Source organism: Doryrhamphus excisus, chromosome 13, assembly GCF_030265055.1.
Source record: "Doryrhamphus excisus isolate RoL2022-K1 chromosome 13, RoL_Dexc_1.0, whole genome shotgun sequence".
Taxonomy (NCBI): Eukaryota; Metazoa; Chordata; class Actinopteri; order Syngnathiformes; family Syngnathidae; genus Doryrhamphus; species Doryrhamphus excisus.
This window is the reverse complement of record NC_080478.1, coordinates 405393-420334: the sequence shown is the minus strand read 5'-3', so window position 1 is coordinate 420334 and position 14942 is coordinate 405393. Positions and strand designations below refer to the sequence as shown.

The following is a 14942-nucleotide window of genomic DNA, read 5'->3' as shown; positions in this document are numbered from 1 at the left end:
GCCAGAGTCTAGTTTGGCCTGCGTCACCTTCAAATAGGATCTTTTCAGTTGACCTGGCAGCTTACGGCCATACTACCCTGAAAACGCCAGATCTCGTCCGATCTTGGAAGCTGAGCAGGGGCGGGCCTGGTTAGTACTTGGATGGGAGACCGCCTGGGAATACCAGGTGCTGTAAGCTTTTTTATGGTTTCTGCTCTTGCCTGACAGCAGAGGGCGCTGTTTGACACTTTTTGCTGGAGTCTAGTTTGGCCTGCGTCACCTTCAAATAGGATCTTTTCAGTTGACCTGGCAGTTTACAGCCATACTACCCTGAAAACGCCCGATCTCGTCCGATCTCGTCCGATCTCGGAAGCTAAGCAGGGGCGGGCCTGGTTAGTACTTGGATGGGAGACCGCCTGGGAATACCAGGTGCTGTAAGCTTTTTATGGTTTCTGCTCTTGCCTGACAGCAGAGGGCGCTGTTTGACACTTTTTGCTGGAGTCTAGTTTGGCCTGCGTCGCCTTCAAATAAGATTTTTTCAGTTGCCCTTAAAGCTTACGGCCATACTACCCCGAAAACGCCCGATCTCGTCCGATCTCGGAAGCTAAGCAGGGGCTGGCCTGGTTAGTACTTGGATGGGAGACCGCCTGGGAATACCAGGTGCTGTAAGCTTTTTATGGTTTCTGCTCTTGCCTGACAGCAGAGGGCGCTGTTTGACACTTTTTGCTGGAGTCTAGTTTGGCCTGCGTCGCCTTCAAATAAGATTTTTTCAGTTGCCCTTAAAGCTTACGGCCATACTACCCTGAAAACGCCCGATCTCGTCCGATCTCGGAAGCAAAGCAGGGGCGGGCCTGGTTAGTACTTGGATGGAGACCGCCTGGGAATACCAGGTGCTGTAAGCTTTTTATGGTTTCTGCTCTTGCCTGACAGCAGAGGGCGCTGTTTGACACTTTTTGCTGGAGTCTAGTTTGGCCTGCGTCGCCTTCAAATAAGATTTTTTCAGTTGCCCTTTAAGCTTACGGCCATACTACCCTGAAAACGCCCGATCTCGTCCGATCTCGGAAGCTAAGCAGGGGCTGGCCTGGTTAGTACTTGGATGGGAGACCGCCTGGGAATACCAGGTGCTGTAAGCTTTTTATGGTTTCTGCTCTTGCCTGACAGCAGAGGGCGCTGTTTGACACTTTTTGCTGGAGTTTAGTTTGGCCTGCGTCGCCTTCAAATAGGATCTTTTCAGTTGCCTTGGCAGCTTACAGCCATACTACCCTGAAAACGCCCGATCTCATCCGATCTCGGAAGCTAAGCAGGGGCGGGCCTGGTTAGTACTTGGATGGGAAACCGCCTAGGAATACCAGGTGCTCTAAGCTTTTTATGGTTTCTGCTTTTGCCTGAAAGCAGAGGGCGCTGTTTGACACTTTTTGCTGGAGTCTAGTTTGGCCTGCGTCGCCTTCAAATAGGATCTTTTCAGTTGCCCTGGCAGCTTACGGCCATACTACCCTGAAAACGCCCGATATCGTCCGATCTCGGAAGCTAAGCAGGGGCGGGCCTGGTTAGTACTTGGATGAGAGACCGCCTGGGAATACCAGGTGCTGTAAGCCTTTTATGGTTTCGGCTCTTGCCTGACAGCAGAGGGCGCTGTTTGACACTTTTTGCTGGAGTCTAGTTTGGCCTGCGTCGCCTTCAAATAGGATCTTTTCAGTTGATCTGGCAGCTTACGGTCATACTACCCTGAAAATGCCCGATCTCGTCCGATCTCGTAAGCTAAACAGGGGTGGGCCTGGTTAGTACTTGGATGGGAGACCGCCTGGGAATACCAGGTGCTGTAAGCCTTTTATGGTTTCTGCTCTTGCCTGACAGCAGAGGGCGCTGTTTGACACTTTTTGCTGGAGTCTAGTTTGGCCTGCGTCACCTTCAAATAGGATCTTCTCAGTTCACCTGGCAGCTTACGGCCATACTACCCTGAAAAAGCCCGATCTCGGAAGCTAAGCAGGGGCGGGCCTGGTTAGTACTTGGATGGGAGACCGCCTGGGAATACCAGGTGCTGTAAGCTTTTTATGGTTTCTGCTCTTGCCTGACAGCAAAGGGCGCTGTTTGACACTTTTTGCCAGAGTCTAGTTTGGCCTGCGTCGCCTTCAAATAGGATCTTTTCAGTTGATCTGGCAGCTTACGGCCATACTATCCTGAAAAAGCCCGATCTCGTCCGATCTCGGAAGCTAAGCAGGGGCGGGCCTGGTTAGTACTTGGATGGGAGACCGCCTGGAAATACCAGGTGCTGTAAGCTTTATATGGTTTCTGCTCTTGCCTGACAGCAGAGGGCGCTGTTTGACACTTTTTGCTGGAGTCTAGTTTGGCCTGCGTCGCCTTCAAATAGGATCTTTTCAGTTGATCTGGCAGCTTACGGTCATACTACCCTGAAAACGCCCGATCTCGTCCGATCTCGTAAGCTAAACAGGGGTGGGCCTGGTTAGTACTTGGATGGGAGACCGCCTGGGAATACCAGGTGCTGTAAGCCTTTTATGGTTTCTGCTCATGCCTGACAGCAGAGGGCGCTGTTTGACACTTTTTGCTGGAGTCTAGTTTGGCCTGCGTCGCCTTCAAATAGGATCTTTTCAGTTGACCTGGCAGCTTACGGCCATACTACCCTGAAAACGCCCGATCTCGGAAGCTAAGCAGGGGCGGGCCTGGTTAGTACTTGGATGGGAGACCGCCTGGGAATACCAGGTGCTATAAGCTTTTTATGGTTTCTGCTCTTGCCTGACAGCAAAGGGCGCTGTTTGACACTTTTTGCCAGAGTCTAGTTTGGCCTGCGTCACCTTCAAATAGGATCTTTTCAGTTGACCTGGCAGCTTACGGCCATACTACCCTGAAAACGCCCGATCTCGTCTGATCTCGGAAACTAAGCAGGGGCGGGCCTGGTTAGTACTTGGATGGGAGACCGCCTGGGAATACCAGGTGCTGTAAGCTTTTTATGGTTTCTGCTCTTGCCTGACAGCAGAGGGCGCTGTTTGACACTTTTTGCTGGAGTCTAGTTTGGCCTGCGTCACCTTCAAATAGGATCTTTTCAGGTGACCTGGCAGCTTACGGCCATACTACCCTTAAAACGCCTGATCTCGTCCGATCTCGGAAGCTAAGCAGGGGCGGGCCTGGTTAGTACTTGGATGGGAGACCGCCTGGGAATACCAGGTGCTGTAAGCTTTTTATGGTTTCTGCTCTTGCCTGACAGCAGAGGGCGCTGTTTGACACTTTTTGCTGGAGTCTAGTTTGGCCTGCGTCGCCTTCAAATAGGATCTTTTCAGTTGACCTGGCAGCTTACGGCCATACTACCCTGAAAACGCCAGATCTCGTCCGATCTTGGAAGCTGAGCAGGGGCGGGCCTGGTTAGTACTTGGATGGGAGACCGCCTGGGAATACCAGGTGCTGTAAGCTTTTTTATGGTTTCTGCTCTTGCCTGACAGCAGAGGGCGCTGTTTGACACTTTTTGCTGGAGTCTAGTTTGGCCTGCGTCACCTTCAAATAGGATCTTTTCAGTTGACCTGGCAGTTTACAGCCATACTACCCTGAAAACGCCCGATCTCGTCCGATCTCGTCCGATCTCGGAAGCTAAGCAGGGGCGGGCCTGGTTAGTACTTGGATGGGAGACCGCCTGGGAATACCAGGTGCTGTAAGCTTTTTATGGTTTCTGCTCTTGCCTGACAGCAGAGGGCGCTGTTTGACACTTTTTGCTGGAGTCTAGTTTGGCCTGCGTCGCCTTCAAATAAGATTTTTTCAGTTGCCCTTAAAGCTTACGGCCATACTACCCCGAAAACGCCCGATCTCGTCCGATCTCGGAAGCTAAGCAGGGGCTGGCCTGGTTAGTACTTGGATGGGAGACCGCCTGGGAATACCAGGTGCTGTAAGCTTTTTATGGTTTCTGCTCTTGCCTGACAGCAGAGGGCGCTGTTTGACACTTTTTGCTGGAGTCTAGTTTGGCCTGCGTCGCCTTCAAATAAGATTTTTTCAGTTGCCCTTAAAGCTTACGGCCATACTACCCTGAAAACGCCCGATCTCGTCCGATCTCGGAAGCAAAGCAGGGGCGGGCCTGGTTAGTACTTGGATGGAGACCGCCTGGGAATACCAGGTGCTGTAAGCTTTTTATGGTTTCTGCTCTTGCCTGACAGCAGAGGGCGCTGTTTGACACTTTTTGCTGGAGTCTAGTTTGGCCTGCGTCGCCTTCAAATAAGATTTTTTCAGTTGCCCTTTAAGCTTACGGCCATACTACCCTGAAAACGCCCGATCTCGTCCGATCTCGGAAGCTAAGCAGGGGCTGGCCTGGTTAGTACTTGGATGGGAGACCGCCTGGGAATACCAGGTGCTGTAAGCTTTTTATGGTTTCTGCTCTTGCCTGACAGCAGAGGGCGCTGTTTGACACTTTTTGCTGGAGTTTAGTTTGGCCTGCGTCGCCTTCAAATAGGATCTTTTCAGTTGCCTTGGCAGCTTACAGCCATACTACCCTGAAAACGCCCGATCTCATCCGATCTCGGAAGCTAAGCAGGGGCGGGCCTGGTTAGTACTTGGATGGGAAACCGCCTAGGAATACCAGGTGCTCTAAGCTTTTTATGGTTTCTGCTTTTGCCTGAAAGCAGAGGGCGCTGTTTGACACTTTTTGCTGGAGTCTAGTTTGGCCTGCGTCGCCTTCAAATAGGATCTTTTCAGTTGCCCTGGCAGCTTACGGCCATACTACCCTGAAAACGCCCGATATCGTCCGATCTCGGAAGCTAAGCAGGGGCGGGCCTGGTTAGTACTTGGATGAGAGACCGCCTGGGAATACCAGGTGCTGTAAGCCTTTTATGGTTTCGGCTCTTGCCTGACAGCAGAGGGCGCTGTTTGACACTTTTTGCTGGAGTCTAGTTTGGCCTGCGTCGCCTTCAAATAGGATCTTTTCAGTTGATCTGGCAGCTTACGGTCATACTACCCTGAAAATGCCCGATCTCGTCCGATCTCGTAAGCTAAACAGGGGTGGGCCTGGTTAGTACTTGGATGGGAGACCGCCTGGGAATACCAGGTGCTGTAAGCCTTTTATGGTTTCTGCTCTTGCCTGACAGCAGAGGGCGCTGTTTGACACTTTTTGCTGGAGTCTAGTTTGGCCTGCGTCACCTTCAAATAGGATCTTCTCAGTTCACCTGGCAGCTTACGGCCATACTACCCTGAAAAAGCCCGATCTCGGAAGCTAAGCAGGGGCGGGCCTGGTTAGTACTTGGATGGGAGACCGCCTGGGAATACCAGGTGCTGTAAGCTTTTTATGGTTTCTGCTCTTGCCTGACAGCAAAGGGCGCTGTTTGACACTTTTTGCCAGAGTCTAGTTTGGCCTGCGTCGCCTTCAAATAGGATCTTTTCAGTTGATCTGGCAGCTTACGGCCATACTATCCTGAAAAAGCCCGATCTCGTCCGATCTCGGAAGCTAAGCAGGGGCGGGCCTGGTTAGTACTTGGATGGGAGACCGCCTGGAAATACCAGGTGCTGTAAGCTTTATATGGTTTCTGCTCTTGCCTGACAGCAGAGGGCGCTGTTTGACACTTTTTGCTGGAGTCTAGTTTGGCCTGCGTCGCCTTCAAATAGGATCTTTTCAGTTGATCTGGCAGCTTACGGTCATACTACCCTGAAAACGCCCGATCTCGTCCGATCTCGTAAGCTAAACAGGGGTGGGCCTGGTTAGTACTTGGATGGGAGACCGCCTGGGAATACCAGGTGCTGTAAGCCTTTTATGGTTTCTGCTCATGCCTGACAGCAGAGGGCGCTGTTTGACACTTTTTGCTGGAGTCTAGTTTGGCCTGCGTCGCCTTCAAATAGGATCTTTTCAGTTGACCTGGCAGCTTACGGCCATACTACCCTGAAAACGCCCGATCTCGGAAGCTAAGCAGGGGCGGGCCTGGTTAGTACTTGGATGGGAGACCGCCTGGGAATACCAGGTGCTATAAGCTTTTTATGGTTTCTGCTCTTGCCTGACAGCAAAGGGCGCTGTTTGACACTTTTTGCCAGAGTCTAGTTTGGCCTGCGTCACCTTCAAATAGGATCTTTTCAGTTGACCTGGCAGCTTACGGCCATACTACCCTGAAAACGCCCGATCTCGTCTGATCTCGGAAACTAAGCAGGGGCGGGCCTGGTTAGTACTTGGATGGGAGACCGCCTGGGAATACCAGGTGCTGTAAGCTTTTTATGGTTTCTGCTCTTGCCTGACAGCAGAGGGCGCTGTTTGACACTTTTTGCTGGAGTCTAGTTTGGCCTGCGTCACCTTCAAATAGGATCTTTTCAGGTGACCTGGCAGCTTACGGCCATACTACCCTTAAAACGCCTGATCTCGTCCGATCTCGGAAGCTAAGCAGGGGCGGGCCTGGTTAGTACTTGGATGGGAGACCGCCTGGGAATACCAGGTGCTGTAAGCTTTTTATGGTTTCTGCTCTTGCCTGACAGCAGAGGGCGCTGTTTGACACTTTTTGCTGGAGTCTAGTTTGGCCTGCGTCGCCTTCAAATAGGATCTTTTCAGTTGACCTGGCAGCTTACGGCCATACTACCCTGAAAACGCCCGATCTCGTCCGATCTCGGAAGCTAAGCAGGGGCGGGCCTGGTTAGTACTTGGATGGGAGACCGCCTGGGAATACCAGGTGCTGTAAGCTTTTTATGGTTTCTGCTCTTGCCTGACAGCAAAGGGCGCTGTTTGACACTTTTTGTCAGAGTCTAGTTTGGCCTGCGTCACCTTCAAATAGGATCTTTTCAGTTGACCTGGCAGTTTACAGCCATACTACCCTGAAAACGCCCGATCTCGTCCGATCTCGTCCGATCTCGGAAGCTAAGCAGGGGCGGGCCTGGTTAGTACTTGGATGGGAGACCGCCTGGGAATACCAGGTGCTGTAAGCTTTTTATGGTTTCTGCTCTTGCCTGACAGCAGAGGGCGCTGTTTGACACTTTTTGCTGGAGTCTAGTTTGGCCTGCGTCGCCTTCAAATAGGATCTTTTCAGTTGATCTGGCAGCTTACGGTCATACTACCCTGAAAACGCCCGATCTCGTCCGATCTCGTAAGCTAAACAGGGGTGGGCCTGGTTAGTACTTGGATGGGAGACCGCCTGGGAATACCAGGTGCTGTAAGCCTTTTATGGTTTCTGCTCATGCCTGACAGCAGAGGGCGCTGTTTGACACTTTTTGCTGGAGTCTAGTTTGGCCTGCGTCGCCTTCAAATAGGATCTTTTCAGTTGACCTGGCAGCTTACGGCCATACTACCCTGAAAACGCCCGATCTCGGAAGCTAAGCAGGGGCGGGCCTGGTTAGTACTTGGATGGGAGACCGCCTGGGAATACCAGGTGCTATAAGCTTTTTATGGTTTCTGCTCTTGCCTGACAGCAAAGGGCGCTGTTTGACACTTTTTGCCAGAGTCTAGTTTGGCCTGCGTCACCTTCAAATAGGATCTTTTCAGTTGACCTGGCAGCTTACGGCCATACTACCCTGAAAACGCCCGATCTCGTCTGATCTCGGAAACTAAGCAGGGGCGGGCCTGGTTAGTACTTGGATGGGAGACCGCCTGGGAATACCAGGTGCTGTAAGCTTTTTATGGTTTCTGCTCTTGCCTGACAGCAGAGGGCGCTGTTTGACACTTTTTGCTGGAGTCTAGTTTGGCCTGCGTCACCTTCAAATAGGATCTTTTCAGGTGACCTGGCAGCTTACGGCCATACTACCCTGAAAACGCCCGATCTCGGAAGCTAAGCAGGGGCGGGCCTGGTTAGTACTTGGATGGGAGACCGCCTGGGAATACCAGGTGCTGTAAGCTTTTTATGGTTTCTGCTCTTGCCTGACAGCAAAGGGCGCTGTTTGACACTTTTTGCCAGAGTCTAGTTTGGCCTGCGTCACCTTCAAATAGGATCTTTTCAGTTGACCTGGCAGTTTACAGCCATACTACCCTGAAAACGCCCGATCTCGTCCGATCTCGTCCGATCTCGGAAGCTAAGCAGGGGCGGGCCTGGTTAGTACTTGGATGGGAGACCGCCTGGGAATACCAGGTGCTGTAAGCTTTTTATGGTTTCTGCTCTTGCCTGACAGCAGAGGGCGCTGTTTTACACTTTTTGCTGGAGTCTAGTTTGGCCTGCGTCGCCTTCAAATAAGATTTTTTCAGTTGCCCTTAAAGCTTACGGCCATACTACCCCGAAAACGCCCGATCTCGTCCGATCTCGGAAGCTAAGCAGGGGCTGGCCTGGTTAGTACTTGGATGGGAGACCGCCTGGGAATACCAGGTGCTGTAAGCTTTTTATGGTTTCTGCTCTTGCCTGACAGCAGAGGGCGCTGTTTGACACTTTTTGCTGGAGTCTAGTTTGGCCTGCGTCGCCTTCAAATAAGATTTTTTCAGTTGCCCTTAAAGCTTACGGCCATACTACCCTGAAAACGCCCGATCTCGTCCGATCTCGGAAGCAAAGCAGGGGCGGGCCTGGTTAGTACTTGGATGGGAGACCGCCTGGGAATACCAGGTGCTGTAAGCTTTTTATGGTTTCTGCTCTTGCCTGACAGCAGAGGGCGCTGTTTGACACTTTTTGCTGGAGTCTAGTTTGGCCTGCGTCGCCTTCAAATAAGATTTTTTCAGTTGCCCTTTAAGCTTACGGCCATACTACCCTGAAAACGCCCGATCTCGTCCGATGTCGGAAGCTAAGCAGGGGCTGGCCTGGTTAGTACTTGGATGGGAGACCGCCTGGGAATACCAGGTGCTGTAAGCTTTTTATGGTTTCTGCTCTTGCCTGACAGCAGAGGGCGCTGTTTGACACTTTTTGCTGGAGTTTAGTTTGGCCTGCGTCGCCTTCAAATAGGATCTTTTCAGTTGCCTTGGCAGCTTACAGCCATACTACCCTGAAAACGCCCGATCTCATCCGATCTCGGAAGCTAAGCAGGGGCGGGCCTGGTTAGTACTTGGATGGGAAACCGCCTAGGAATACCAGGTGCTCTAAGCTTTTTATGGTTTCTGCTTTTGCCTGAAAGCAGAGGGCGCTGTTTGACACTTTTTGTTGGAGTCTAGTTTGGCCTGCGTCGCCTTCAAATAGGATCTTTTCAGTTGCCTTGGCAGCTTACGGCCATACTACCCTGAAAACGCCCGATATCGTCCGATCTCGGAAGCTAAGCAGGGGCGGGCCTGGTTAGTACTTGGATGGGAAACCGCCTAGGAATACCAGGTGCTCTAAGCTTTTTATGGTTTCTGCTTTTGCCTGAAAGCAGAGGGCGCTGTTTGACACTTTTTGCTGGAGTCTAGTTTGGCCTGCGTCGCCTTCAAATAGGATCTTTTCAGTTGCCCTGGCAGCTTACGGCCATACTACCCTGAAAACGCCCGATATCGTCCGATCTCGGAAGCTAAGCAGGGGCGGGCCTGGTTAGTACTTGGATGAGAGACCGCCTGGGAATACCAGGTGCTGTAAGCCTTTTATGGTTTCGGCTCTTGCCTGACAGCAGAGGGCGCTGTTTGACACTTTTTGCTGGAGTCTAGTTTGGCCTGCGTCGCCTTCAAATAGGATCTTTTCAGTTGATCTGGCAGCTTACGGTCATACTACCCTGAAAATGCCCGATCTCGTCCGATCTCGTAAGCTAAACAGGGGTGGGCCTGGTTAGTACTTGGATGGGAGACCGCCTGGGAATACCAGGTGCTGTAAGCCTTTTATGGTTTCTGCTCTTGCCTGACAGCAGAGGGCGCTGTTTGACACTTTTTGCTGGAGTCTAGTTTGGCCTGCGTCACCTTCAAATAGGATCTTTTCAGTTCACCTGGCAGCTTACGGCCATACTACCCTGAAAAAGCCCGATCTCGGAAGCTAAGCAGGGGCGGGCCTGGTTAGTACTTGGATGGGAGACCGCCTGGGAATACCAGGTGCTGTAAGCTTTTTATGGTTTCTGCTCTTGCCTGACAGCAAAGGGCGCTGTTTGACACTTTTTGCCAGAGTCTAGTTTGGCCTGCGTCGCCTTCAAATAGGATCTTTTCAGTTGATCTGGCAGCTTACGGCCATACTATCCTGAAAAAGCCCGATCTCGTCCGATCTCGGAAGCTAAGCAGGGGCGGGCCTGGTTAGTACTTGGATGGGAGACCGCCTGGAAATACCAGGTGCTGTAAGCTTTATATGGTTTCTGCTCTTGCCTGACAGCAGAGGGCGCTGTTTGACACTTTTTGCTGGAGTCTAGTTTGGCCTGCGTCGCCTTCAAATAGGATCTTTTCAGTTGATCTGGCAGCTTACGGTCATACTACCCTGAAAACGCCCGATCTCGTCCGATCTCGTAAGCTAAATAGGGGTGGGCCTGGTTAGTACTTGGATGGGAGACCGCCTGGGAATACCAGGTGCTGTAAGCCTTTTATGGTTTCTGCTCATGCCTGACAGCAGAGGGCGCTGTTTGACACTTTTTGCTGGAGTCTAGTTTGGCCTGCGTCGCCTTCAAATAGGATCTTTTCAGTTGACCTGGCAGCTTACGGCCATACTACCCTGAAAACGCCCGATCTCGGAAGCTAAGCAGGGGCGGGCCTGGTTAGTACTTGGATGGGAGACCGCCTGGGAATACCAGGTGCTATAAGCTTTTTATGGTTTCTGCTCTTGCCTGACAGCAAAGGGCGCTGTTTGACACTTTTTGCCAGAGTCTAGTTTGGCCTGCGTCACCTTCAAATAGGATCTTTTCAGTTGACCTGGCAGCTTACGGCCATACTACCCTGAAAACGCCCGATCTCGTCTGATCTCGGAAACTAAGCAGGGGCGGGCCTGGTTAGTACTTGGATGGGAGACCGCCTGGGAATACCAGGTGCTGTAAGCTTTTTATGGTTTCTGCTCTTGCCTGACAGCAGAGGGCGCTGTTTGACACTTTTTGCTGGAGTTTAGTTTGGCCTGCGTCGCCTTCAAATAGGATCTTTTCAGTTGCCTTGGCAGCTTACAGCCATACTACCCTGAAAACGCCCGATCTCATCCGATCTCGGAAGCTAAGCAGGGGCTGGCCTGGTTAGTACTTGGATGGGAAACCGCCTAGGAATACCAGGTGCTCTAAGCTTTTTATGGTTTCTGCTCTTGCCTGACAGCAGAGGGCGCTGTTTGACACTTTTTGCTGGAGTCTAGTTTGGCCTGCGTCGCCTTCAAATAAGATTTTTTCAGTTGCCCTTAAAGCTTACGGCCATACTACCCTGAAAACGCCCGATCTCGTCCGATCTCGGAAGCAAAGCAGGGGCGGGCCTGGTTAGTACTTGGATGGGAGACCGCCTGGGAATACCAGGTGCTGTAAGCTTTTTATGGTTTCTGCTCTTGCCTGACAGCAGAGGGCGCTGTTTGACACTTTTTGCTGGAGTCTAGTTTGGCCTGCGTCGCCTTCAAATAAGATTTTTTCAGTTGCCCTTTAAGCTTACGGCCATACTACCCTGAAAACGCCCGATCTCGTCCGATGTCGGAAGCTAAGCAGGGGCTGGCCTGGTTAGTACTTGGATGGGAGACCGCCTGGGAATACCAGGTGCTGTAAGCTTTTTATGGTTTCTGCTCTTGCCTGACAGCAGAGGGCGCTGTTTGACACTTTTTGCTGGAGTTTAGTTTGGCCTGCGTCGCCTTCAAATAGGATCTTTTCAGTTGCCTTGGCAGCTTACAGCCATACTACCCTGAAAACGCCCGATCTCATCCGATCTCGGAAGCTAAGCAGGGGCGGGCCTGGTTAGTACTTGGATGGGAAACCGCCTAGGAATACCAGGTGCTCTAAGCTTTTTATGGTTTCTGCTTTTGCCTGAAAGCAGAGGGCGCTGTTTGACACTTTTTGTTGGAGTCTAGTTTGGCCTGCGTCGCCTTCAAATAGGATCTTTTCAGTTGCCTTGGCAGCTTACGGCTATACTACCCTGAAAACGCCCGATATCGTCCGATCTCGGAAGCTAAGCAGGGGCGGGCCTGGTTAGTACTTGGATGGGAAACCGCCTAGGAATACCAGGTGCTCTAAGCTTTTTATGGTTTCTGCTTTTGCCTGAAAGCAGAGGGCGCTGTTTGACACTTTTTGCTGGAGTCTAGTTTGGCCTGCGTCGCCTTCAAATAGGATCTTTTCAGTTGCCCTGGCAGCTTACGGCCATACTACCCTGAAAACGCCCGATATCGTCCGATCTCGGAAGCTAAGCAGGGGCGGGCCTGGTTAGTACTTGGATGAGAGACCGCCTGGGAATACCAGGTGCTGTAAGCCTTTTATGGTTTCGGCTCTTGCCTGACAGCAGAGGGCGCTGTTTGACACTTTTTGCTGGAGTCTAGTTTGGCCTGCGTCGCCTTCAAATAGGATCTTTTCAGTTGATCTGGCAGCTTACGGTCATACTACCCTGAAAATGCCCGATCTCGTCCGATCTCGTAAGCTAAACAGGGGTGGGCCTGGTTAGTACTTGGATGGGAGACCGCCTGGGAATACCAGGTGCTGTAAGCCTTTTATGGTTTCTGCTCTTGCCTGACAGCAGAGGGCGCTGTTTGACACTTTTTGCTGGAGTCTAGTTTGGCCTGCGTCACCTTCAAATAGGATCTTTTCAGTTCACCTGGCAGCTTACGGCCATACTACCCTGAAAAAGCCCGATCTCGGAAGCTAAGCAGGGGCGGGCCTGGTTAGTACTTGGATGGGAGACCGCCTGGGAATACCAGGTGCTGTAAGCTTTTTATGGTTTCTGCTCTTGCCTGACAGCAAAGGGCGCTGTTTGACACTTTTTGCCAGAGTCTAGTTTGGCCTGCGTCGCCTTCAAATAGGATCTTTTCAGTTGATCTGGCAGCTTACGGCCATACTATCCTGAAAAAGCCCGATCTCGTCCGATCTCGGAAGCTAAGCAGGGGCGGGCCTGGTTAGTACTTGGATGGGAGACCGCCTGGAAATACCAGGTGCTGTAAGCTTTATATGGTTTCTGCTCTTGCCTGACAGCAGAGGGCGCTGTTTGACACTTTTTGCTGGAGTCTAGTTTGGCCTGCGTCGCCTTCAAATAGGATCTTTTCAGTTGATCTGGCAGCTTACGGTCATACTACCCTGAAAACGCCCGATCTCGTCCGATCTCGTAAGCTAAATAGGGGTGGGCCTGGTTAGTACTTGGATGGGAGACCGCCTGGGAATACCAGGTGCTGTAAGCCTTTTATGGTTTCTGCTCATGCCTGACAGCAGAGGGCGCTGTTTGACACTTTTTGCTGGAGTCTAGTTTGGCCTGCGTCGCCTTCAAATAGGATCTTTTCAGTTGACCTGGCAGCTTACGGCCATACTACCCTGAAAACGCCCGATCTCGGAAGCTAAGCAGGGGCGGGCCTGGTTAGTACTTGGATGGGAGACCGCCTGGGAATACCAGGTGCTATAAGCTTTTTATGGTTTCTGCTCTTGCCTGACAGCAAAGGGCGCTGTTTGACACTTTTTGCCAGAGTCTAGTTTGGCCTGCGTCACCTTCAAATAGGATCTTTTCAGTTGACCTGGCAGCTTACGGCCATACTACCCTGAAAACGCCCGATCTCGTCTGATCTCGGAAACTAAGCAGGGGCGGGCCTGGTTAGTACTTGGATGGGAGACCGCCTGGGAATACCAGGTGCTGTAAGCTTTTTATGGTTTCTGCTCTTGCCTGACAGCAGAGGGCGCTGTTTGACACTTTTTGCTGGAGTCTAGTTTGGCCTGCGTCACCTTCAAATAGGATCTTTTCAGGTGACCTGGCAGCTTACGGCCATACTACCCTGAAAACGCCCGATCTCGGAAGCTAAGCAGGGGCGGGCCTGGTTAGTACTTGGATGGGAGACCGCCTGGGAATACCAGGTGCTGTAAGCTTTTTATGGTTTCTGCTCTTGCCTGACAGCAAAGGGCGCTGTTTGACACTTTTTGCCAGAGTCTAGTTTGGCCTGCGTCACCTTCAAATAGGATCTTTTCAGTTGACCTGGCAGTTTACAGCCATACTACCCTGAAAACGCCCGATCTCGTCCGATCTCGTCCGATCTCGGAAGCTAAGCAGGGGCGGGCCTGGTTAGTACTTGGATGGGAGACCGCCTGGGAATACCAGGTGCTGTAAGCTTTTTATGGTTTCTGCTCTTGCCTGACAGCAGAGGGCGCTGTTTTACACTTTTTGCTGGAGTCTAGTTTGGCCTGCGTCGCCTTCAAATAAGATTTTTTCAGTTGCCCTTAAAGCTTACGGCCATACTACCCCGAAAACGCCCGATCTCGTCCGATCTCGGAAGCTAAGCAGGGGCTGGCCTGGTTAGTACTTGGATGGGAGACCGCCTGGGAATACCAGGTGCTGTAAGCTTTTTATGGTTTCTGCTCTTGCCTGACAGCAGAGGGCGCTGTTTGACACTTTTTGCTGGAGTCTAGTTTGGCCTGCGTCGCCTTCAAATAAGATTTTTTCAGTTGCCCTTAAAGCTTACGGCCATACTACCCTGAAAACGCCCGATCTCGTCAGATCTCGGAAGCAAAGCAGGGGCGGGCCTGGTTAGTACTTGGATGGGAGACCGCCTGGGAATACCAGGTGCTGTAAGCTTTTTATGGTTTCTGCTCTTGCCTGACAGCAGAGGGCGCTGTTTTACACTTTTTGCTGGAGTCTAGTTTGGCCTGCGTCGCCTTCAAATAAGATTTTTTCAGTTGCCCTTAAAGCTTACGGCCATACTACCCCGAAAACGCCCGATCTCGTCCGATCTCGGAAGCTAAGCAGGGGCTGGCCTGGTTAGTACTTGGATGGGAGACCGCCTGGGAATACCAGGTGCTGTAAGCTTTTTATGGTTTCTGCTCTTGCCTGACAGCAGAGGGCGCTGTTTGACACTTTTTGCTGGAGTCTAGTTTGGCCTGCGTCGCCTTCAAATAAGATTTTTTCATTTGCCCTTAAAGCTTACGGCCATACTACCCTGAAAACGCCCGATCTCGTCCGATCTCGGAAGCAAAGCAGGGGCGGGCCTGGTTAGTACTTGGATGGGAGACCGCCTGGGAATACCAGGTGCTGTAAGCTTTTTATGGTTTCTGCTCTTGCCTGACAGCAGAGGGCGCTG

At 51.7% G+C, this 14942-nt stretch overlaps 47 non-coding genes and 18 pseudogenes across 47 annotated transcripts; all 65 read left to right on the top strand.

Annotated features, from left to right (window-relative positions):
* Window positions 1-59: 59 nt before the first annotated feature.
* On the top strand, window positions 60-178 carry LOC131100004 (5S ribosomal RNA). Its single transcript, XR_009118774.1, has one exon. It is a non-coding gene; the product is annotated as a 5S ribosomal RNA (ribosomal RNA).
* Window positions 179-291: 113 nt separating this feature from the next.
* LOC131099732 (5S ribosomal RNA) lies at window positions 292-420 on the top strand (annotated as a pseudogene).
* Window positions 421-532: 112 nt separating this feature from the next.
* Window positions 533-651, top strand: LOC131097537 (5S ribosomal RNA). The gene has a single exon (XR_009116437.1). It is a non-coding gene; the product is annotated as a 5S ribosomal RNA (ribosomal RNA).
* A 112-nt stretch (window positions 652-763) lies between these two features.
* Window positions 764-881, top strand: LOC131098988 (5S ribosomal RNA). The gene has a single exon (XR_009117831.1). It is a non-coding gene; the product is annotated as a 5S ribosomal RNA (ribosomal RNA).
* A 112-nt stretch (window positions 882-993) lies between these two features.
* Window positions 994-1112, top strand: LOC131142653 (5S ribosomal RNA). The gene has a single exon (XR_009132725.1). It is a non-coding gene; the product is annotated as a 5S ribosomal RNA (ribosomal RNA).
* A 112-nt stretch (window positions 1113-1224) lies between these two features.
* Window positions 1225-1343, top strand: LOC131099127 (5S ribosomal RNA). The gene has a single exon (XR_009117965.1). It is a non-coding gene; the product is annotated as a 5S ribosomal RNA (ribosomal RNA).
* A 112-nt stretch (window positions 1344-1455) lies between these two features.
* On the top strand, window positions 1456-1574 carry LOC131099566 (5S ribosomal RNA). Its single transcript, XR_009118391.1, has one exon. It is a non-coding gene; the product is annotated as a 5S ribosomal RNA (ribosomal RNA).
* Window positions 1575-1686: 112 nt separating this feature from the next.
* On the top strand, window positions 1687-1805 carry LOC131098567 (5S ribosomal RNA). The gene has a single exon (XR_009117434.1). It is a non-coding gene; the product is annotated as a 5S ribosomal RNA (ribosomal RNA).
* A 112-nt stretch (window positions 1806-1917) lies between these two features.
* LOC131141211 (5S ribosomal RNA) lies at window positions 1918-2026 on the top strand (annotated as a pseudogene).
* Window positions 2027-2138: 112 nt separating this feature from the next.
* LOC131099319 (5S ribosomal RNA) lies at window positions 2139-2257 on the top strand. Its single transcript, XR_009118154.1, has one exon. It is a non-coding gene; the product is annotated as a 5S ribosomal RNA (ribosomal RNA).
* A 112-nt stretch (window positions 2258-2369) lies between these two features.
* On the top strand, window positions 2370-2488 carry LOC131097730 (5S ribosomal RNA). The gene has a single exon (XR_009116624.1). It is a non-coding gene; the product is annotated as a 5S ribosomal RNA (ribosomal RNA).
* A 112-nt stretch (window positions 2489-2600) lies between these two features.
* On the top strand, window positions 2601-2709 carry LOC131141119 (5S ribosomal RNA; annotated as a pseudogene).
* Window positions 2710-2821: 112 nt separating this feature from the next.
* Window positions 2822-2940, top strand: LOC131097426 (5S ribosomal RNA). The gene has a single exon (XR_009116332.1). It is a non-coding gene; the product is annotated as a 5S ribosomal RNA (ribosomal RNA).
* Window positions 2941-3052: 112 nt separating this feature from the next.
* LOC131143366 (5S ribosomal RNA) lies at window positions 3053-3171 on the top strand. Its single transcript, XR_009133415.1, has one exon. It is a non-coding gene; the product is annotated as a 5S ribosomal RNA (ribosomal RNA).
* A 112-nt stretch (window positions 3172-3283) lies between these two features.
* LOC131100003 (5S ribosomal RNA) lies at window positions 3284-3402 on the top strand. Its single transcript, XR_009118773.1, has one exon. It is a non-coding gene; the product is annotated as a 5S ribosomal RNA (ribosomal RNA).
* A 113-nt stretch (window positions 3403-3515) lies between these two features.
* On the top strand, window positions 3516-3644 carry LOC131099731 (5S ribosomal RNA; annotated as a pseudogene).
* Window positions 3645-3756: 112 nt separating this feature from the next.
* On the top strand, window positions 3757-3875 carry LOC131097536 (5S ribosomal RNA). The gene has a single exon (XR_009116436.1). It is a non-coding gene; the product is annotated as a 5S ribosomal RNA (ribosomal RNA).
* A 112-nt stretch (window positions 3876-3987) lies between these two features.
* LOC131098986 (5S ribosomal RNA) lies at window positions 3988-4105 on the top strand. The gene has a single exon (XR_009117830.1). It is a non-coding gene; the product is annotated as a 5S ribosomal RNA (ribosomal RNA).
* A 112-nt stretch (window positions 4106-4217) lies between these two features.
* Window positions 4218-4336, top strand: LOC131142652 (5S ribosomal RNA). The gene has a single exon (XR_009132724.1). It is a non-coding gene; the product is annotated as a 5S ribosomal RNA (ribosomal RNA).
* Window positions 4337-4448: 112 nt separating this feature from the next.
* Window positions 4449-4567, top strand: LOC131099126 (5S ribosomal RNA). Its single transcript, XR_009117964.1, has one exon. It is a non-coding gene; the product is annotated as a 5S ribosomal RNA (ribosomal RNA).
* Window positions 4568-4679: 112 nt separating this feature from the next.
* LOC131099565 (5S ribosomal RNA) lies at window positions 4680-4798 on the top strand. The gene has a single exon (XR_009118390.1). It is a non-coding gene; the product is annotated as a 5S ribosomal RNA (ribosomal RNA).
* Window positions 4799-4910: 112 nt separating this feature from the next.
* On the top strand, window positions 4911-5029 carry LOC131098566 (5S ribosomal RNA). The gene has a single exon (XR_009117433.1). It is a non-coding gene; the product is annotated as a 5S ribosomal RNA (ribosomal RNA).
* A 112-nt stretch (window positions 5030-5141) lies between these two features.
* Window positions 5142-5250, top strand: LOC131141210 (5S ribosomal RNA; annotated as a pseudogene).
* Window positions 5251-5362: 112 nt separating this feature from the next.
* On the top strand, window positions 5363-5481 carry LOC131099318 (5S ribosomal RNA). Its single transcript, XR_009118153.1, has one exon. It is a non-coding gene; the product is annotated as a 5S ribosomal RNA (ribosomal RNA).
* Window positions 5482-5593: 112 nt separating this feature from the next.
* On the top strand, window positions 5594-5712 carry LOC131097729 (5S ribosomal RNA). Its single transcript, XR_009116623.1, has one exon. It is a non-coding gene; the product is annotated as a 5S ribosomal RNA (ribosomal RNA).
* Window positions 5713-5824: 112 nt separating this feature from the next.
* Window positions 5825-5933, top strand: LOC131141118 (5S ribosomal RNA; annotated as a pseudogene).
* Window positions 5934-6045: 112 nt separating this feature from the next.
* Window positions 6046-6164, top strand: LOC131097425 (5S ribosomal RNA). The gene has a single exon (XR_009116331.1). It is a non-coding gene; the product is annotated as a 5S ribosomal RNA (ribosomal RNA).
* A 112-nt stretch (window positions 6165-6276) lies between these two features.
* On the top strand, window positions 6277-6395 carry LOC131143365 (5S ribosomal RNA). The gene has a single exon (XR_009133414.1). It is a non-coding gene; the product is annotated as a 5S ribosomal RNA (ribosomal RNA).
* A 112-nt stretch (window positions 6396-6507) lies between these two features.
* LOC131143003 (5S ribosomal RNA) lies at window positions 6508-6626 on the top strand. Its single transcript, XR_009133060.1, has one exon. It is a non-coding gene; the product is annotated as a 5S ribosomal RNA (ribosomal RNA).
* A 112-nt stretch (window positions 6627-6738) lies between these two features.
* On the top strand, window positions 6739-6867 carry LOC131099730 (5S ribosomal RNA; annotated as a pseudogene).
* Window positions 6868-6979: 112 nt separating this feature from the next.
* LOC131097728 (5S ribosomal RNA) lies at window positions 6980-7098 on the top strand. The gene has a single exon (XR_009116622.1). It is a non-coding gene; the product is annotated as a 5S ribosomal RNA (ribosomal RNA).
* A 112-nt stretch (window positions 7099-7210) lies between these two features.
* On the top strand, window positions 7211-7319 carry LOC131141117 (5S ribosomal RNA; annotated as a pseudogene).
* Window positions 7320-7431: 112 nt separating this feature from the next.
* On the top strand, window positions 7432-7550 carry LOC131097424 (5S ribosomal RNA). Its single transcript, XR_009116330.1, has one exon. It is a non-coding gene; the product is annotated as a 5S ribosomal RNA (ribosomal RNA).
* Window positions 7551-7662: 112 nt separating this feature from the next.
* On the top strand, window positions 7663-7771 carry LOC131100449 (5S ribosomal RNA; annotated as a pseudogene).
* Window positions 7772-7883: 112 nt separating this feature from the next.
* On the top strand, window positions 7884-8012 carry LOC131099729 (5S ribosomal RNA; annotated as a pseudogene).
* Window positions 8013-8124: 112 nt separating this feature from the next.
* On the top strand, window positions 8125-8243 carry LOC131097535 (5S ribosomal RNA). The gene has a single exon (XR_009116435.1). It is a non-coding gene; the product is annotated as a 5S ribosomal RNA (ribosomal RNA).
* A 112-nt stretch (window positions 8244-8355) lies between these two features.
* On the top strand, window positions 8356-8474 carry LOC131142753 (5S ribosomal RNA). The gene has a single exon (XR_009132820.1). It is a non-coding gene; the product is annotated as a 5S ribosomal RNA (ribosomal RNA).
* Window positions 8475-8586: 112 nt separating this feature from the next.
* LOC131098332 (5S ribosomal RNA) lies at window positions 8587-8705 on the top strand. Its single transcript, XR_009117208.1, has one exon. It is a non-coding gene; the product is annotated as a 5S ribosomal RNA (ribosomal RNA).
* A 112-nt stretch (window positions 8706-8817) lies between these two features.
* On the top strand, window positions 8818-8936 carry LOC131099125 (5S ribosomal RNA). The gene has a single exon (XR_009117963.1). It is a non-coding gene; the product is annotated as a 5S ribosomal RNA (ribosomal RNA).
* A 112-nt stretch (window positions 8937-9048) lies between these two features.
* Window positions 9049-9167, top strand: LOC131100883 (5S ribosomal RNA; annotated as a pseudogene).
* A 112-nt stretch (window positions 9168-9279) lies between these two features.
* Window positions 9280-9398, top strand: LOC131099564 (5S ribosomal RNA). Its single transcript, XR_009118389.1, has one exon. It is a non-coding gene; the product is annotated as a 5S ribosomal RNA (ribosomal RNA).
* Window positions 9399-9510: 112 nt separating this feature from the next.
* LOC131098565 (5S ribosomal RNA) lies at window positions 9511-9629 on the top strand. The gene has a single exon (XR_009117432.1). It is a non-coding gene; the product is annotated as a 5S ribosomal RNA (ribosomal RNA).
* Window positions 9630-9741: 112 nt separating this feature from the next.
* On the top strand, window positions 9742-9850 carry LOC131141209 (5S ribosomal RNA; annotated as a pseudogene).
* A 112-nt stretch (window positions 9851-9962) lies between these two features.
* LOC131099317 (5S ribosomal RNA) lies at window positions 9963-10081 on the top strand. Its single transcript, XR_009118152.1, has one exon. It is a non-coding gene; the product is annotated as a 5S ribosomal RNA (ribosomal RNA).
* Window positions 10082-10193: 112 nt separating this feature from the next.
* On the top strand, window positions 10194-10312 carry LOC131098854 (5S ribosomal RNA). Its single transcript, XR_009117705.1, has one exon. It is a non-coding gene; the product is annotated as a 5S ribosomal RNA (ribosomal RNA).
* Window positions 10313-10424: 112 nt separating this feature from the next.
* LOC131141116 (5S ribosomal RNA) lies at window positions 10425-10533 on the top strand (annotated as a pseudogene).
* A 112-nt stretch (window positions 10534-10645) lies between these two features.
* Window positions 10646-10764, top strand: LOC131097423 (5S ribosomal RNA). Its single transcript, XR_009116329.1, has one exon. It is a non-coding gene; the product is annotated as a 5S ribosomal RNA (ribosomal RNA).
* Window positions 10765-10876: 112 nt separating this feature from the next.
* LOC131099763 (5S ribosomal RNA) lies at window positions 10877-10995 on the top strand. The gene has a single exon (XR_009118540.1). It is a non-coding gene; the product is annotated as a 5S ribosomal RNA (ribosomal RNA).
* Window positions 10996-11107: 112 nt separating this feature from the next.
* Window positions 11108-11226, top strand: LOC131142752 (5S ribosomal RNA). Its single transcript, XR_009132819.1, has one exon. It is a non-coding gene; the product is annotated as a 5S ribosomal RNA (ribosomal RNA).
* A 112-nt stretch (window positions 11227-11338) lies between these two features.
* Window positions 11339-11457, top strand: LOC131098331 (5S ribosomal RNA). Its single transcript, XR_009117207.1, has one exon. It is a non-coding gene; the product is annotated as a 5S ribosomal RNA (ribosomal RNA).
* Window positions 11458-11569: 112 nt separating this feature from the next.
* LOC131099124 (5S ribosomal RNA) lies at window positions 11570-11688 on the top strand. Its single transcript, XR_009117962.1, has one exon. It is a non-coding gene; the product is annotated as a 5S ribosomal RNA (ribosomal RNA).
* Window positions 11689-11800: 112 nt separating this feature from the next.
* Window positions 11801-11919, top strand: LOC131101053 (5S ribosomal RNA; annotated as a pseudogene).
* A 112-nt stretch (window positions 11920-12031) lies between these two features.
* LOC131099563 (5S ribosomal RNA) lies at window positions 12032-12150 on the top strand. The gene has a single exon (XR_009118388.1). It is a non-coding gene; the product is annotated as a 5S ribosomal RNA (ribosomal RNA).
* Window positions 12151-12262: 112 nt separating this feature from the next.
* LOC131098564 (5S ribosomal RNA) lies at window positions 12263-12381 on the top strand. Its single transcript, XR_009117431.1, has one exon. It is a non-coding gene; the product is annotated as a 5S ribosomal RNA (ribosomal RNA).
* A 112-nt stretch (window positions 12382-12493) lies between these two features.
* Window positions 12494-12602, top strand: LOC131141208 (5S ribosomal RNA; annotated as a pseudogene).
* Window positions 12603-12714: 112 nt separating this feature from the next.
* LOC131099316 (5S ribosomal RNA) lies at window positions 12715-12833 on the top strand. Its single transcript, XR_009118151.1, has one exon. It is a non-coding gene; the product is annotated as a 5S ribosomal RNA (ribosomal RNA).
* Window positions 12834-12945: 112 nt separating this feature from the next.
* On the top strand, window positions 12946-13064 carry LOC131098852 (5S ribosomal RNA). Its single transcript, XR_009117704.1, has one exon. It is a non-coding gene; the product is annotated as a 5S ribosomal RNA (ribosomal RNA).
* A 112-nt stretch (window positions 13065-13176) lies between these two features.
* Window positions 13177-13285, top strand: LOC131141114 (5S ribosomal RNA; annotated as a pseudogene).
* Window positions 13286-13397: 112 nt separating this feature from the next.
* Window positions 13398-13516, top strand: LOC131097422 (5S ribosomal RNA). Its single transcript, XR_009116328.1, has one exon. It is a non-coding gene; the product is annotated as a 5S ribosomal RNA (ribosomal RNA).
* A 112-nt stretch (window positions 13517-13628) lies between these two features.
* LOC131100448 (5S ribosomal RNA) lies at window positions 13629-13737 on the top strand (annotated as a pseudogene).
* Window positions 13738-13849: 112 nt separating this feature from the next.
* On the top strand, window positions 13850-13978 carry LOC131099728 (5S ribosomal RNA; annotated as a pseudogene).
* A 112-nt stretch (window positions 13979-14090) lies between these two features.
* On the top strand, window positions 14091-14209 carry LOC131097534 (5S ribosomal RNA). Its single transcript, XR_009116434.1, has one exon. It is a non-coding gene; the product is annotated as a 5S ribosomal RNA (ribosomal RNA).
* Window positions 14210-14321: 112 nt separating this feature from the next.
* On the top strand, window positions 14322-14440 carry LOC131142815 (5S ribosomal RNA). Its single transcript, XR_009132881.1, has one exon. It is a non-coding gene; the product is annotated as a 5S ribosomal RNA (ribosomal RNA).
* Window positions 14441-14552: 112 nt separating this feature from the next.
* LOC131097533 (5S ribosomal RNA) lies at window positions 14553-14671 on the top strand. The gene has a single exon (XR_009116433.1). It is a non-coding gene; the product is annotated as a 5S ribosomal RNA (ribosomal RNA).
* A 112-nt stretch (window positions 14672-14783) lies between these two features.
* Window positions 14784-14902, top strand: LOC131142751 (5S ribosomal RNA). Its single transcript, XR_009132818.1, has one exon. It is a non-coding gene; the product is annotated as a 5S ribosomal RNA (ribosomal RNA).
* Window positions 14903-14942: the final 40 nt, after the last annotated feature.